The 14628-nt window shown below is 49.6% G+C and overlaps 1 protein-coding gene across 1 annotated transcript in view; it reads right to left on the reverse strand.

Annotated features, from left to right (window-relative positions):
• Positions 1-14331, reverse strand: part of nrg3b (neuregulin 3b) — a 175105-nt gene extending 160774 nt beyond the window's left edge. Inside the window, exons 1-2 of the mRNA XM_072703505.1 lie at positions 14316-14331; positions 4129-4179 (exon numbers count right to left, since the gene is read on the reverse strand). The gene's annotated coding sequence lies outside the window, so the exon portion shown is untranslated. The remainder of the gene's footprint in view (positions 1-4128; positions 4180-14315) is intronic.
• Between the last annotated feature and the right edge of the window lie 297 nt (positions 14332-14628).

Here is a 14628-nt window from a genome sequence, read left to right on the forward strand (position 1 = left end):
AATCTTATAATAAAACTCATGACAGGCTAATCAATCTAATCACTGACGACAGGGGAATCTAACTAAGCAAAGAGCAAAAACAAACTGGAAGAAAATGACAGATGAAAGTAAGCAAACAGAAATCAAACGACAAAAAACTGGCTTCCTGGACATGTGGTCCCTGGCGCTCGAGCGGCCTCTGCAGAAAGTCTGACTTCACTGGTGCCCCGTAAAAGGCCGATCAATACCTCCTCCATCGGAGAAGAAAAGCAGATCGATATTCTGCATGGTCACCAAGGGCCCGATCCATGTGCTCTCCCCAAGGAGTAGGGATGTGGAAAGCACGTCCCTGACTGCCTCTGCATTGCAGACTCGGCAACTGAAAGGGCGTCCCCATAGGCAGGAAGTGGGCTGCATGGCATAATGAGGCAGTCATCTTAGGAGCTGTACACCTGTCTCCCTGTACAGGAAATACCAGCACGTTAACCTCCACCCAAGCAGCCTGAAAAAGACACCAAACCTGTACAGTACCAGCTAAAAAACTGAGAACACCGGCTTGAAATCATCATTATCTAAACTTTAAATTCTATGGAATTGTCTATTGACAGAACATGAAGTTAGTTTCATGGACTGAGTCAAAATTTTAACTACCCAGTGAAGACAGTGAAGTGAAGGATGACTCAAAATAATGACCCAGACTGCCCAGTCTCCAGACCTCAATCCCAGAGATCTCGCATAGGATGAGTCAAAGCAAAGTAACTCACAGGCACCCTCCATCTCTGGGACTGCAGAAGTACCGGGATGACATGATGGATGATTCCCTGCTGAAACTTGTTAAGTGGAAGTATGTTTGCAAAACTATTATTAAGGTAAATGGTAGCTATTGTGAGGAATCCAAGATCTCAAAAAGAGGCAGTGTGTGTGTGTGTATGTGTGCAGTATTTATGTTCTCGCCATGTTGTGTGGATCTCCTCTAGGTGTTCGAGCTTCCACCCACTGTTTGGGGTGTCCCCCTGCTTCGTGCCCTGTAATTGAGGGACTTCCTGTTTGGGGTTTCCCCCTGCTTCGTGCCCTGTTTCTGACGGATTTCCTGTTTGGGGTGTCCCCCTGCTTTGTGCCCTGTTATTGACGGGCTTCCTGTTTGGGGTGTCCCTTTGCCTCGTGCCCTGTGATGGACGGACTTCCTGTTTGGGGTTTCCCCCTGCTTGGTACCCTGTTACTGACGGGCTTCCTAATTGTTCCCCTTGCCTTGTGTCCTATGTTGGACGGGCTTCCTGATTGGGGTGTTCCCCTTGCCTTGTGTCCTATGATAGACAGGCTTCCTGATTGGGGTGTTCCCCTTGCCTTGTGTCCTATGATAGACGGGCTTCCTGATTGGGGTGTTCCCCTTGCCTTGTGTCCTATGATAGACGGGCTTCCTGATTGGGGTTTCCCCCTGCTTTGTACCCTGTTACTGACGGGCTTCCTAATTGTTCCCCTTGCCTTGTGTCCTATGTTGGACGGGCTTCCTGATTGGGGTGTTCCCCTTGCCTTGTGTCCTATGATAGACAGGCTTCCTGATTGGGGTGTTCCCCTTGCCTTGTGTCCTATGATAGACGGGCTTCCTGATTGGGGTGTTCCCCTTGCCTTGTGTCCTATGATAGACGGGCTTCCTGATTGGGGTGTTCCCCTTGCCTTGTGTCCTATGATAGACGGGCTTCCTGATTGGGGTGTTCCCCTTGCCTTGTGTCCTATGATAGACGGGCTTCCTGATTGGGGTGTTCCCCTTGCCTTGTGTCCTATGATAGACGGGCTTCCTGATTGGGGTGTTCCCCTTGCCTTGTGTCCTATGACAGGCAGGCTTCCTGATTGTGATCTATGCCACCTGAGTTAAGCTCCAGGGTCCCCTGCAAGCCTGTCCAGGATAATCAGTTAAAATATGGATACAAGGGGTGCTTTGGTACTCCCTATGTTTTACATATTGTAATATTATAATCTTTCCAGTTAAAATGAAAAATGATGTTTTGTGCAAAGGGAAGCCAGATAGCTTAAATCTGTCATAAACCCATGGTAATTTATTGAAAGTGTGTGGCTGCTCTTTGATGCCCTTTATGTGATGATGCAGTTTAGTCGGTTAGGAGACCCTGGGATCAAACCCCACCAATGCCTTTTTGGCGATACTGTGCGGCTCAATGGTCTAGAATGCTATGCCTGTGATCAGATGATCTCTGGTTCAAATCCAAGGGTCGACAGAGTAATACTGTCTGTCTCTGCTGTGGCTTTGCAGAAAAACATCCGCTAAATGCATTTAAAGTGTTCTTTCGGCAGGTATGAGCTTTATACTCTGCTTAGTGTGCTCTGATGTGCAGGAACAGGGCGGTCACTCTCACCCAGCCCAGGTTTCAGGCCCAGTTGGCTGCTTTGGGATGCTGGGCGCCAGAGCTGGGCTTGGTGGTGGCGGGGGAGAGTGTCACACTCACGCACAGGCAGGCAGGGGAAACAGCTGACACTCAGAAACGGCACAAGGATGTGACTCAGACTGACACACAGGAATACAGGAACATACACACAGAAATATATACAGGCACGCACCACTGTGGGAATACAAAGCCGGATGTGAATGAATAGCACATGCGGAGCAATAACACACCCCTGCACATACCCATCCTTCCTGCCCCCCCACCGACGCACCATCCCTGAGAGACATCATCTGCTTTGAAGTGACTCCCATCCACTCACAGGCTTCTCACACACACTAACCCAAAGGGACTTACTCTGTCACAGACACACGCTTGCTGATCTCTGATTGGTCTCGAGGTGTTTTAAGTGACCTTCACATCCATTGTAAGGATCTGACTGGCCATCAGGTGTCACAGCTAGTCTGTGTATAGCTCCAAAAATCCCGGCCCATTCCCAGGCCCAATCCCCAGCCCATTCCCAGGACCATTCCCAGCCCACTCCCCACTCCCCAGCCCATTTCCAGGTCCAATCCCCAGCCCAATACCAGGACCACTCCCAGCCCACTCCCCACTCCCCAGCCCATTTCCAGGCCCACTCCCCACTCCCAGCCCACTCCCCGGCCCATTCCCAGGTCCACTCCCAGCCCACTCCCCACTACCAGCCCACTCTCCGGCCCATTCCCAGGCCCACTCCCCGGCCCACTCCCCAGCCCATTCCCCAGTCCACTCCCCGGCCCACTCCCCAGCCCATTCCCCAGCCCACTCCCCGGCCCACTCCACACTCCCAGCCCACTCCAAAGCCCACCCCCCAGTCCATTCCCAGGCCCACTCCCCAGCCCATTCCCAGGCCCACTCCCCGGCCCACTCCCCAGCCCATTCCCCAGCCCACTCCCCGGCCCACTCCCCAGCCCATTCCCCAGCCCACTCCCCGGCCCACTCCACACTCCCAGCCCACTCCAAAGCCCACCCCCCAGTCCATTCCCTGGCCCACTCTCCACTTTCTTTGATTCCTAAACCTCTAATCCCTTGTTTTCTCCTTTTATTTTCCTGCTGATGAACATCACTAAAAGCTATTAAACAGTATCAGTGACATGCCTGTGTGGGTTAATTTATACCACCATTAATTTAACATGTAAGGAGCCTGCAGTGCAGCGTATTATGGATGCTGTAAAGTTTTAGCCATGAAACAGGCTCCTTTTATAGCCTTCGGGTATGTGAGATTTACAGGGGCCTCATGTTGGATTCTCTGCCCCAGCCTGACAAAAGACCATCTCCTCATCTCCAGGGAGTTGGATGTTGCTCTAAAGCAACAAGACAAGCGAGACATGCACAGGACAGTGGCTGCAGGACAACTAAGACATGCGCAGGACAGTGGCTGCAGGACAACTAAGACATGCGCAGGACAGTGGCTGCAGGACAACTAAGACATGCGCAGGACAGGGGCTGCAGGACAACTAAGACATGCGCAGGACAGTGGCTGCAGGACAACTAAGACATGCGCAGGACAGGGGCTGCAGGACAACTAAGACATGCGCAGGACAGGGGCTGCAGGACAACTAAGACATGCGAAGGACAGTGGCTGCAGGACAACTAAGACATGCGCAGGACAGGGGCTGCAGGACAAACGAGACATGCGCAGGACAGGGGCTGCAGGACAAACGAGACATGCGCAGGACAAACGAGACATGCGCAGGACAAGCAAGATACCTACAGGTACAGCGCTGTTGTGTGCTGGTGGATGTTCCTCTGGGTTCTTCTGCAGCTGAACATAGTGGAAACAAGAACCCCATTGTTACTTCACAAACCAGAGCAGCTGAGCCCATCCTGACAGCATGGATGAGCTGTGTCAACCTTTACAAAGTTGTTTAACAGCTCTGCTTCTTCTGTAGCTCTCTAGCTGAAGACAGATTAAGACAACAACACTTTCAGTCCTGGGCCTTAATAACTAACAAAAATAAGCATTTGATTTCTCCAGTGAGTATTAGGAGAATATTCCACAGGGCCTGATTAGACGAAATGTGGAAATAAAACACACCACTGCATCTGGACTTCCATTAAAGTGATGTCGAGACCTTTCACTTCTGTGCTCTGAGCTGCCAAACACGAACACCCAAGGCCCAGTCCTCGGGCCAGTACTGTGCTCCCACCAGGCTAGATCCATCTCCAGCACCATTGCACAGCTCACACCGATGCCTGTCAGCAGAGGCAAACATCTTCTGTGATAAACCAGGAGCTATGTTTCACCATAACCTCCATAAAGGATGTTTGATGAAGGTTTGATGAAGCGTTTTGTGGCTGACAGTTTTACATGCGATTCTAGTTACCGACATAATGAAATGTGTGAATCTGTCAAAACAAACGTCTTGAGCCCTTGCATGCATAAACTTTACACTAACGAGTGGTGACCAACTGATTACATTATTAATGCTAATTAAGATAAGAAGGAAGCCTGAATTGGGAGCCAATTCTTTAAATGATTTGCGATAACACACTCAAGGGGGAGGAAAATGGGTGATCGCAGTGTCAGATTTATCTTTACTGTTTCATGTCTTATCTCTTTGAGTCTAATTGTCTGCAACCCATATGACAATTTAGAAAATATTTTATGTGCATGGAGACAGAGGGACGACCACACATGGCAGAGCTGGATTGGCTGGGCCCCAATGAGAGGACCTCGTATAGCTGTCCAGTAATTGCCCATCCGTAACAGTGCCAGACGTGTCAGAACTTCCTGTTTTGGTAGCTGTAGCTTCGCTGCAACTGGCTGTTGTGATGTGTTTCCATTTCCATTTCTCCATTTTTTTTTCAATTTTCTCTTGCACCACTTTCCCTAAATGTAGTTTTTCAGCGTCTTTTTTCCCGTACTTAAAAGAAGCTATTTGATGTTATTACGGTCTTGGCAATCAATGCCCAGATAGGTGCCCAGATAGCTCCCTGAAGAGGAGGCTGGTTTCAGCTCGCACCCTGATGTTAAGCATTGCCACCCTCCCCCCATTAACACCTCCCCACCATAACGGGCACATTCCCTTCCCATATCATTATTCAAATGTCTATCAGCAAAAAGCTCTCACTCCATACGCCTGCTAATCTGAGTCCCTCAGGCAAATGTCAGTCCTCATATGCCCCTTCATCACTGCACAGTGACCTTTAACTCCGGCCCCTAGCTCCCCGTGTCCCACAATCCCCCGGGTCTGTCTGAGCCTCGCCCCTTAATCATTCTGTCAGACGGAATGTATTCCGTGCATCTGAAACACCCTTCTTCCCTCGGCGTAGTGGCCAAAATCCAGCCTATCCCGGACAAGAACCCCTCCCCACTTGCGTGTCTCTCACCCCCGGGGTGGGCTTTTGGTCGATAGCTGCCTTCCTTGTATTGTGCACTTGCTTTTTCATTTCTTGTTTGCAACAGAAGAGTTACAGAATGTTGAATCTGTGGATGCATCAAATTCTACAGGCAGCAGATGAACACAGGCGTGTATCCTGAAGTCACAACCTGCAAGTTGCCAGGTCATGGCCCAAACTAAAAGGTATCTGGGTCAAGTCCACAAACCTCATTACCTGAATTATTAAAAAACAACCTTTAATACGTGGATAAAATTGTGATGCACTTTGTGCCATGGCTTTAGCTAAGTAACAGGATTATAATAACCTGGTCACCACCAAATCAGCAGGCTCCCGGAAATGTTTTCATACTTTTCTCTGGCCAGGTCGCCTGCGAGTGTGACTCTGCTCAAGCGGGCTCTCTGGCACGCAGAATCACCCAGGGATTGATATAAATGGCTTCTGCCGAAGCAGCCGTGGCGTTTCTGTGAGAAAGTGCGAGAACATGGCGTGCCTCGTGGGTCGTCTGGTTCGGAAAGGCTGCAGGCACCGGACGCCAGTGGTGCCGGATGCAGAGTCACTGGGCTAAAAATCAATTACATGCTTCAGCCACCTAATTGGTATCAACTGGAGCTTGTTTCAATAGCCTGTTTATATTCAAGAAACACTTTCCATTCTAATAACATTCATAAATTGTCATTTCAGCTGATGGCTATACAAGCACTGGCCTAGAGAGCGGCGGCTCCGGTCCACGGTTTTGTCTACATGTTTGGAAGGTTCCGGAGGAGTAATCCTGATGCAGCCGGTGAGGATACCTCTGAAGGCGTGAGGGCTGCACACATGCACCCCCTCTGGCCCCATGCCCAAACCCCTTGAAGGTGCAGGCTTCATATAAGGCAAGCACACTGGATTAAGGCGGGCCACTCGCAGCCGGAAACGGCTATGACAGGGAATCAATGGCTTCCACAGTAATTAAATCTGGGAAATGAGCTGCATTGACGCCTCGGCATGCGCCTCGTGGCTGTCGTGCTACGCTGTGCCCTCTGGGGCGGAGCCTGGCGCCCCGAAGTGACAAAGGGGAATTCATAGAATTAGTTTTGGCCTTTTACCTGATGAGGAAAATAACTTTGGCAAACTCAGACATGGTGGGGGCTGCAGTGTGTCGAAGCAGAGCTTCCCCCAGGGGGCTGCTATGTTCCCCTGCTCCACCCTGCACTCTGCCCTACTCACAGTACTGTGCATGGCACCATCCTGCATTACTCAGCTCCAACCAGCAGCATTTTGATTCACTCAGGCAAGATCTTTAGACGCCTTGCCCTGAGCAGTTATATACAGTACTCCCCATATTGCTACTCCCTATAATGCTCTGCTAGAATTTACCTTGGCCAGCTCTGATTTACTAAGTACTGTACTTCTTACTACTGCTTTATACCTCTCCACTGCACTCTACTCTTCCTACTCCGTAATACACTGCTTTACTCCTCTCCACTGTGCTTTACTCTTCCTACTCCGTACTACACTGCTTTACTCCCTTTCCAACTGGGCTCTGTTCTTCATTACTCAACTCCATTTAACCTCTAACCATGCTACTAAGCACCTCTTGCTGACTTCGTCCATACGCAGACCTCTGTGTAGGTAAAAGCCAGTAGAAAAGATGACTGGGTGATGTAGGATCAGATGGGAAAAAGGAAATGTAACTTTTTGATATATTGCGAGTAGTGTCCTTCCCAACACAGACACCCTCAAGCGCTTGACATAGCGACTAGCAGACTCAACACAATGAACGTTAGCAACGGCATTACAGATATCCTTGGAAGAAATGAATGCTATACAATTTCAAAGCCAACATGAAAAAAGCCAAAAGCGGACAAAGAGGTGGAGATGAAAACTCCCCCAGCATTCTGGGGGGAGAGCAGAGGGCGGCCCACGGCTCTGGTCGTGTTGTCTGTACGAGGCACGGAGAGAGGTGTGAGAGCATGAGGTCGAGCAGACTCCACGTCTCTGCCTCACACTGCCTCCACGGGCCCCACAGGGGACATAACGTCTCAGTCTATCAGAACCGCAGCCTCGAGTCAAAACACGTTGAGTCTTTGGCAGCTCGTGAAACCTACTTTTTTTTTCAAAATAAACACACAGTATTCATTACGATCTAATGCCAAACACAACATTAGTAAACACCGGGGTCTTAACAGCTCACACTGAAATGTCATTAATCACAGAGCTGAAGCTGCCCTGCTTTGTTGCTGTAATTTCGGCCTCGCAGCCCATTTCGGAGGCTGGCAAGCACCGGCGCGGCCACTGGAACCAGTCAATAACACCGGACAGTGTTATTTCACTAATACCTAAATTGCACTGGCTGACACCCGGCCCCGTCTAACGCTCCCGGTTATACTCTGCTGTCGCTAGGGAAACAGTTCTGCGAGTGTTCACAGGTGGTCACGTGTGGCCTTTGGCCAGGGACGATCCCCGATCTGGGAAGCCCAGGTGATTTGCCGGAGCCAGCGTGCGGGGAGCCCACTGACGGGACGGCTGCTGAAGGGGCCAGCAGACAGGGCGAGCAGAGAGGAAGCCGGCGCTGAGCTGGGCGATTCTCTCATCCTCTCCGAATGCGGGGGTGGGCCCATTAGCAGGACCTTGCTCACTGAATGCGCCCCCCCCGTCGCAATAGAGTGGTCCTGAAAAGCCGAGCTTTTGGGTGTCAGCTTGACCCCAGCAAGTACGGTCCTGGCTTCTGCTGACGGGACCAGCCCTGGACTCACCTAAAACCTATGCAACAGTAAAATGCTCAGAGTTTACGGAAGCGCTAATGCTAAAAGCTAAAAAAAAGCTAAAAAATTTACACTTTTTTAATCTTTTAATTCATTTAATACAAGTTGCTTAGTATGTCTTTCTAGTGTATTTTTGGCTTATGTGTTTTTTCCTATAAGATGACCTGAATGGTATGGGGGAGGGATCTGAATAAGGCCAAATTTGACTTGTGTGAGGGTTGGTGGATCACTCTCTGTGCTGCACAAGCCCTCAGTCATGATAAGGGAGCTTCCCGCACTGGCAGCATGCAGCATTTCAAGTTTTTTATTCGTATGTTGTCTGGATCCTCTCCAGCCACGTTAAGGATTCAGCAGGCTAGTCTGCTTTTCGTGAAGCATAACCTATGAAACAAGCTACTGTGAACGTCCTCTGGTTGCCTAGGACACAAGGAGGCGAATGCTGGGCATTTAAAGAACCAAGAAAGCAGAGGGCAGCTACAAGGACGTTTTTTAAGTTTGTTTTTTAGACAGAGAGTAGTGCCATATTTCCATAAATAATAAATTGCATTTCTTTGATTTAATTTCAAAGGAGAGAGACGGTGAACTCCTTCAATTCTCTGCTGAATTGAAACATAAAACTTCTCTACAAATCGATAGCGAACAAGCAAGAGAGAGGGACAGCTTGCTTAAGAGGCTGTGAAACTCAGTGAGGAAATTAGTGTAAATCATGTGATTGTTTTAGAAACAGTGGACAGTGATGGAGGAGAGGTAGATGGGAAATGACACAGAACACACCAGAAACCAGCATCTGGGATTTTTAATGTTCCTAATGGACACTTTGTGATCCTGGTGTGATCATACTGGTGTCACCGCGCTGGTGTGACAGACCGAGCTATAGCCCCGGCGTGGTCATACTGGTGTCCCACAGACTCTCTAGGAGTCCCCACTGTACCACAGACTCTCTAGGAGTCCCCACTGTACCATAGACTCTCTAGGAGTCCCCACTGTACCACAGACTCTCTAGGAGTCCCCACTGTACCACAGACTCTCTAGGAGTCCCCACTGTACCATAGACTCTCTAGGAGTCCCCACTGTACCACAGACTCTGTAGGAGTCCCCACTGTACCATAGACTCTCTAGGAGTCCCCACTGTACCACAGACTCTCTAGGAGTGCCCACTGTACCATAGACTCTCTATGAGTCCCCACTGTACCACAGACTCTCTAGGAGTCCCCACTGTACCATAGACTCTCTAGGAGTCCCCACTGTACCACAGACTCTCTAGGAGTCCCCACTGTACCATAGACTCTCTAGGAGTCCCCACTGTACCACAGACTCTCTAGGAGTCCCCACTGTACCACAGACTCTCTAGGAGTCCCCACTGTACCATAGACTCTCTAGGAGTCCCCACTGTACCACAGACTCTGTAGGAGTCCCCACTGTACCATAGACTCTCTAGGAGTCCCCACTGTACCACAGACTCTCTAGGAGTCCCCACTGTACCATAGACTCTCTAGGAGTCCCCACTGTACCACAGACTCTCTAGGAGTCCCCACTGTACCATAGACTCTCAGAGTCCCAGTGGTACCACAGATTCCCTGCATGAGATGAAACCCTGGGTAGGACAGCATAATGAAACACACAGAGTGGAATCTGCTTCTAAGTTTAATTAGAGAGCGACTGTACAACTGCTCATCATCCTTCTGTACACCTGGAAGGAGCAGCACCAGAGCGGCGAGGTCACAGAGATAGATGGCTGATGTGATACATTTTGCCACCTTGTTGTGACATTACAGTGTACGACACCGGCAGTCACCGTGACAAATGACGGGAGTGCTTATTAAAAAGATCTATTTAAACAGCACCTTGATTAACTGGTACTGTCCAATGCAAACAGCAGAGGGCTACACACGACTGGCTGGCTAATTGTGACAAAGGAGCTGAGATTACTCGTGAGAGAGGGGGAAGAGGGTACAGCTTATAACTCAGACCCCAAAGCTGTGAGGGGGGTTATCAAAGTACAGCCACAGCCAAATGCCTGAGTACAATTTCACAATTCTGTGGTGGGAGAAGCCAGAACAAACGAGGACAGAGAAACAAACACCCCCTCGATACATACAGGAAGACAAGCAGTGAGGCAGAATTATGACATCATCAGAGTGAGACGAGGTATGTCACACCATGTGGACAGGAATCGATGACCAATGCTGATCACAGAAAATGCTTGGAGATTATCATATGGAGGTCAGGCTTAGCATCTGCCCTATTCTGCTGAGGGGGTCAGCGAGACGGGCAGTGAGGATTGCTAAGCAACTAAGCAGCCTCAAAAGGCTATGCTGGCTCCTACATTGCACATTCCATCTGTTTATCGTGTCCTACTGGTCTATTCAGATGCCCCACATCTCTCAGCCAGGACACAGAACATAGGGCAGATAAAAGAGCAAGACCTACACCAAGCACAGGTATACAGAGGCAAACACAATGTATATAATGGTTAGGGAAGCGCACTTGTAAATGAAAGACTGCAGGTACTAATCCCCGACCAGCTAAGCACCACTGATGTACCCTGAGCAAGGTACGGCCCCAAGCACTGCTCCCCGGGTGCTGAATTAGCTGCCCATTGTCACATATGGGTTAAATGCAGAGAACACATTTCGTTGTGGTGTGTCAACAATGACAATTAACCAGAACCACAGATGTATTAAAACACAAGGTAGACAGCACAGTTACCCAAAGCCACAGACAAGAACTGACATGAAATAGTCTTTTTGTTAAATGTACCATCAGGACTTGCAAGGTAACACCTTTGGCTGAGTGGTCAAGTAAGAGCCATAGTTACGTGGCTCTAATTTTATCTCCCAGTTCATTTGTACAGTGTCCATTGACAAGCTGATTCAGAGCTACGTAGTTTAGGTTCAACGGGAAACAAATGGACACACATCAAGTACATGATGATAATAGGAAGGAAAACCCCTGAAAGCCGACATTAAAGCATAAGGTAAGCTGGTCATTTCCTCAAAGAGACTGCATTTTCACATTTATATTGTTTTCAATATTTAACTGGTTTTAAATATTTAACAAAAGTAATAAACGAAATCATCATAGATTCGTATATGTATTATTTAGGTGTTTTAGCTTATAATGAATGTTTAATAAATTTAATAAATGTTTTGTACACTATTTGAATGCCTCACTCATTGTATCAATGTTCTTGACTAAAATTTTTGGACGAGATCCATTCAGTTACAGTCCAACCTGCCTCTCAGGTCTGGCTGGTCACACCACAGGGGGAGACCCTCAACCCCGCCCACCAATGCCAAGAAACATCTGCATCCATGAGGGCCGTGCAGGCAACACGAAGACACGGATGAAACAGGGCCTGGCCGAATGCCGGGTATAGGGTCAGGAATGGTAGGCTGGAGCGTCTCCAGCTGCTGACCCCAGGAGATGGCAGGCGAGTCAACACCTGAGTCACAGCACGAGTCACAGCATTAGTCAAAGCACAAGTCACAAAACAACTCACAACATGAGTCAAAGTGCAAGTCAAGCACGAGTCAAAGAGAAAACCACAGCACAAACTACAGCACAAGTCAAAGCGCAAGTCATAGCATGAGTCAAAGAGCAATTCACAGCATGAGTCAAAGCACAAGCCACAGTATAAGCCCCAAGTCACAGCACGAGCCACAGCATGAGTCAAAGCGCATGCATGAACTGAGTGTGCCTGTTTTACAACTGTGCCTTTGGCTTTGGGACACAGCATTACAGACCAGACAGAACCTGTCTCAGAGGGAAATCAGGGAGTCCTCCGGAGGAGGAGATTGTACCATGTTCACTACGAAAAAACAGAGACACGCCTTGGACCGCTGTGTCAAAAGCTGCGCCAGATCCTGTGAATGCGCACCTTCATTAAATCATGCCTCTTTCAGCGAGCAGAGGCGCTCTCCCATCTTATCTCTTGGTTTGCTAAAACAGCCCCTTTTCCACAAATGCCGATCAGGCGAGCCGCCACCCCCACCGCCCTGACCCCATCATCACACGCTCTCCTGCCAGGAGCGGCCAGCTCACCGCAGTTTGTAGATAAGAGCAGCCTGATGACAACTCAATTACACGCTTTATTTTATTTTCCTGGCCACTGTGCTGCAGAATAATTTTAGCCTGCAGAATCGCATTACCATCGCCATGCTGAATCACAGCAAGCACTTTGTGGGCCAGAAAGACTCGCCGTTGCGGGGTTCCGTATGCCCGCAGAACAAGGTGAACCGCAGTGACGAGCCAGGGCACTGCCCAGCCTGGCAGAACCACACATGAGCAGCACCCAAGCTGCCCCGCATCATGCCACCACTGACACAGACTGCAAAGGAAACCCATGAAAGGGACCGGGTCCAGGCACGCTCCCTCGCGATGAGCTGCTTCCGGTCCGCTCCGCTCCGCTCCTGAGGCTGCGGCTTGCCCAGAGAGTCTGCGTACCAAGCTGAGGCAGACAGGCTGATGAAATGGCCTGTAACACAGCCCAGCTTATATAATCACATCAGGCCTGGTAATTTCCGGCTAATTCATTACAGAATCACTTTATCTCATTCAGCAGACGACCGGACACCTTCGCTGATTCTGTCTGATTCCAGCGTTTAACGAATCGCCAAACCATTTGTCGTTTCACGTGCCTGGTGCGGCCCGATCTGTGTATGTACCCGGCACGCCAATCCCTGGAAATGTGCGCGGGCTGCCTGCTTGCTGGTTACTGCTCTCCCCTCCTCAGTGACTAGATGTTAATAGTGATCTGACACATCACTGTGAGGCCATTTCCACAGGCCATATCACCACTGGTTGGGGGAGGGGGGGGTCTCTTACCCAGGGAGCAGTATGGACTGTTTTCCATTCACCCAGTACTGACATGAAGTCCCATGCTCTGTGTGACAGGAAGGCTTATGCTCCTTTTAAGATCTTAAGGGGTCGCTTTTAAGACATCGCTATGCTGTGGGCCTGTACCAGAGTCTAGCTAATCTGCCCTCGCTAACTGGGTCTTCTGCAGAGGGTTATATGGACATGTAGGTGGCTGTGGCTGAAGGAGGTGGGCGGGTAAGCTAAGCTAACAGTAACTATTTCACTGCCCAGAAGTGCATGCTAGGAAGACAGGGCTGCAAACCAGAAGAAAGACATCTCAGATGGGACCATCTCCCTCCAACACTGCCCCCTTAGGGCCTGGAGGGAGACAGCATGCTTCCAAACATCTCGGTCACCTGGCTGTCCAAGTCCATTTAATGTTGATGTATTGCGGCTTGTGAGTTCTTCTGTGTGTGTATGACTGTGTATCACTGCGTGTGTATGTTCTGTTAGTGTGTGCGTGTCTGTCTGTCTGTATCTGTGTGTCTGAACCTTCTCCACACCGCACTGTTTCAGTAGTCTGACCTGTTCTAACAGTGTTTTAACAGCCTGCGTTGCAGCACATTTCATACGATATCCTGACAGACGCATGAAGCTACAGTAACGCAGCCTTTTCTCCTCCCTCCTCCCCACCTTCCCTGAAGATCTTTCATTTTGTTTTTCTAGCCTCCATTACTAAACCTGAGTGAAAGCTGGGAAGATGCAGAAATAACAGCAACCTGTCTGAGATGATGATGGCACTAGACAGACGCGCCTTCATGCTGCAGCACATCCAGCCCGTTGCCATCAATTACAGTCCCGTTCCAGCCACATGCTCACCTCTTTCCCTCACCAAGCTCAAGGGACATCTGTGGCACAGTATATATCCATGGGAGGAGTGGAAACAAGCTGGAACCCACAGCGGGTGCAGAGCCCCGTCTCAAAGAGGATCTCCACCCTTTCAGATACACACCTGAGGAACCTGTTAAGTCCCAGGTGACCAGCAGCCCCACCACATGGAACCATGAGGACGGAAGAACCATCCGGCACAATCGGCAGCTTTCCCTGGATCTGCAGGAGCAGCGCCCTCCATCTGAACCATAGCTGAACATGTGGAGAAACCAGCAGCTTAGCACGTCTGCCAGCTTAGGGGTCGTCGGGGATGTTGATGCGTATCCTTTGGAGTGAAGGTCGTGTGTAAAATCGCTGCAAGGTGCCCACCAATCTCTGGTCTCCCCCCATCACTGAGAGGTCTGATATGAGATAGGAGGAGCACCTTAAGGAGA

This window comes from Paramormyrops kingsleyae, chromosome 20 (assembly GCF_048594095.1).
Source record: "Paramormyrops kingsleyae isolate MSU_618 chromosome 20, PKINGS_0.4, whole genome shotgun sequence".
Classification (NCBI taxonomy): Eukaryota; Metazoa; Chordata; class Actinopteri; order Osteoglossiformes; family Mormyridae; genus Paramormyrops; species Paramormyrops kingsleyae.